Source organism: Temnothorax longispinosus, unplaced genomic scaffold, assembly GCF_030848805.1.
Source record: "Temnothorax longispinosus isolate EJ_2023e unplaced genomic scaffold, Tlon_JGU_v1 HiC_scaffold_13, whole genome shotgun sequence".
In the NCBI taxonomy this organism is placed as follows: domain Eukaryota; kingdom Metazoa; phylum Arthropoda; class Insecta; order Hymenoptera; family Formicidae; genus Temnothorax; species Temnothorax longispinosus.
In genome coordinates, this window is record NW_027269815.1 from 750,166 (window position 1) to 753,616 (window position 3,451).

A 3,451-nucleotide genomic window follows, 5' to 3' on the forward strand; every position below is an offset into this window, starting at 1 on the left:
GAGTCTAACAAATATGGGATTGAAACTGAAGTACAGGAGGAAATTTAGATCTATCATTCAAGATTGTGAAGAGGAGGCTGAAGATTTAAAAGTACCGGAAGTACCGAATTAATTACGTGTTTTAACATATTACTTTATTGTTCTATTTAAATATTGTGTATTGTTAGAGGTTTTACGAAATGAGTTTTATTTGAAAATAAAAACGTTTCCTTTGTGTTTCAATAAAAACATTTTATTATGTTTCGTATTTCTATTTATTTTATTTCAAATATCATGGTCGTAAGCGTAGATCGCATGACATTATCGTTCTATGTATGTCGAATTAATTAAGGTATCCGCGATATCGAAAGCGAATAATTGTGAGTCCATTCAGTAATCGTGATAGCGAACCCAATACCAATAAAACGAAAAGGAGAATTGGAAAATAGAATGGAGAATTTTTTGTTCCCACGTACCTTTCTTCGGAATCTTTTCGAATTTTTCTCCGATTCGAGATATCCGATGTAAATCCGAAGGACAGATTTAGAAATAAAGTACATACTTCAAAGAAGTACTTTATTTCTAAATCTGTCCTGCTAGGTTTAATTAAATTTTCATGTCATCTCTACATCGAGTTGTTTTCGTATAATTGCATGTATAATGATACAGTTGCATCGTTCCAAAGTACAGTAATTTACACTTGCGGCGAACGCAACTGAACAACTCTTGACCAATAAAAGCGAGAAACAACATGACGCAAAATAATAATAAATTACACTAGACAAATTATCGGAATCTACAGCTATTGAAGGGGGATAATTCCTTGCCGGATCCTCACAATATTGTCTTGATGGCGCATAGCCCCAGGCCCATTTACAAACTCTTTCAGTGTATCTCTCTGTTGTAATACTCCAAGAACATCAGCATTTCTTGCTCCCATCCGTGGACCATCAATGATGGCTCCATTCTCCCCAGCGACAATGTCATGCCATTCTCCCTCTACCAGTTCGCCAGTTGGCAATTCCTGGTCCACAAAAGAAGGGGGGCAATATGATAGGTTGAGTTTCCTGTCGCCTGTCTTGCGGATAAAATTGTGGAGGCAAACAGCACATTCAATGATGCTTTCCACATTGTCTTCTGTAGCAATAATGGGGTGACGGAAAATCCTCCAACGAGCCGCTAAAATGCCAAAAGCATTTTCAATTACTCTCCTTGCTCTGCTCAACCTGAAGTTATACACAGACTTGTCATGGGGTATGTTGCGTTCGCCATAGGGTTTCATCAGGAAAGGTTTCAAAGGGAAAGCTGCATCTCCTACAAGGAAGTAGGGCATGTCTACCACAGTTCCTGGTAGGTGACTTGAATTCGGCAAGTTAAGGGATCCATCATTCAATCGCCGACCCATTTCAGACGATTGAAAAACTTCGCCATCACTTTGTGAGCCTTCTGCTCCTACATCCAGCATGATGAAATTGTAGTGTGCATCACAAACTGCCAATAGAACCATGCTAAATGTCTTCTTGTAATTAAAATAAACACTTTGGGAAGCTTGTGGGGCCTGTATTTGAACGTGCTTCCCATCGATGGCCCCCACACAATGAGGAAACTGCCATTCTTCTCAAAATCCAGCACTCACCTCACGCCACTCCGCTTCATTTGCTGGAGGGTTCACAAATACACTCTTTAATACACTGACAAGTGCTCGAGTGGTTTTGGCCAGGATCTGAGAGACAGTGCTCTGGCCACATCGATAGGAAAAGCTCAGAGTATACTGACTGTCTCCTGCTGCCAAGAATCTGCAAAGCTACAAATTGAATCGACTCCTGTCACTCCTGAGACTTAATTGATAAGATAAGCGAACATTGATGATCTTACCTCAATGTCATAGCAAGCCTCTGAGTGGGTGAAAGAGCAGTGTACATTTCTCGCTTCTTTATCAGTGGACCAACCAAGCTCAGGAGATACTCGAATCTAAGAAAGCGAACATATAATTTGTAAAAATAAACTCTGTGCCAGAAAAATATTTATCTAAGCGCTTCTTTATCAGTAGACCAAGCAAGATCAAGAGGTACCAGAATGTAGGAAAGCAGACATTAATTTGTAAAAATGATTATATTTTATACTAGACAATCATTAAATCTTACCTTTCGACATTCATCCTTGTGTAAATAAAAAAAAAAGTGTAGATCACGAAAACGAAGTTCTTCAAGTAAATTATGTACATCACCAAACTGGGTTCTTCTTCGAAAAATCTCTCTCACACCAACGGTTCGTACTCGTTTTTTCTTCCGCAGTTGAAGATACAAATATCCGGCCAAAATTAAGTTTAAATACTGATAATGCCTCATAGCAGAATTCATTTGGAATTACCAAGCAGGAACTACCAACGAGAATGACAACAAATCTTCTATTCACACCAAGCTGTCAAATCATTTTTCAAATGCACGCTGCTTCACGTTACGGCGATCGCAATTTCTTAAGTTCACGTTACGTTACTTCGCGTCCGTCGCGTTCCGTTACGTTAAATTCATCGTAATCCCGGCATTACGCCTTTCGTATCGACGTCACGTAACGCTGTTAGCGGGCGTTCCCGTTTGTTTCGGACACTGCGGTAGGCTTACAAATCGTATTCCGTTTCGCGTTCGCGATATTAACTACGATACGCCGGGACATACGCGCGAGAAGATAGCTACCGTTCGAGCGCCCACGAGAGACTGCCACGAGGAATATTCCTCTCTCGGGCTCCCTACCACCGAAGTTTTACCCCCACCATGGGGTCTCGGCCGCTTTCTCCTCGCGGTAATTTTCCATTCTACGCCGTTACAATAGCTGTTTACGAGTTTCGGCTCGCCAGGTGTGCGCCAGATGTTCGCGATGGAAATTTCCGCCGCTAGTACACTATTTACGACGCGCTTAATCAGCTCCCGAGTAGCGGTTTTTCAACTTTTTCAATAATGGACTTTTGATGGCGCCGACCCTCGCGCACGGCCTCTCCTACGTCCCTAATGCCGATTCCGGGTCGACTTCCTGGAGATGACGTCCAGGTCGCTTTCTAAGTGTCCGCCGATGGCGGCGACCCATCTGCCTATTCCCCCGGTCCCTACTAACCGTATTCCGGCCTGACTTCCTGTAGCCGACGTCTGGGATCATCGGTTACCCGGACTGTCCGAGCACCCCGCCTTTCGGATGGTCGGATCTCGACCGCGATTCGTTCCTCGGGTGTACTAGGTATACCCTAGGACGCAGTTTAAACCTTTTTCCGCTACGACCCTTGGTTCGGAAGTTCGCAATTGTCCGGCGAACCGTGTGTCTGAATGATCGGATTTCGTTCGTAATCAATTCCTGGGTCCTATTTACCTTCCCTGAGCACGCGGTTTTGACCTCTTTCCGTTCCGACGCTCGGTTCGCGATTTCGTAAGTTGTCCGGCAAACCCTATGTTTGCGCGCTCGGATCGCGCTCTCGATCGATTCC

General features: G+C 43.3%; 1 pseudogene; it reads right to left on the reverse strand.

The window, feature by feature from the left end:
- Positions 1–781: 781 nt before the first annotated feature.
- On the reverse strand, positions 782–2,162 carry LOC139823557 (putative nuclease HARBI1; annotated as a pseudogene).
- Positions 2,163–3,451: the final 1,289 nt, after the last annotated feature.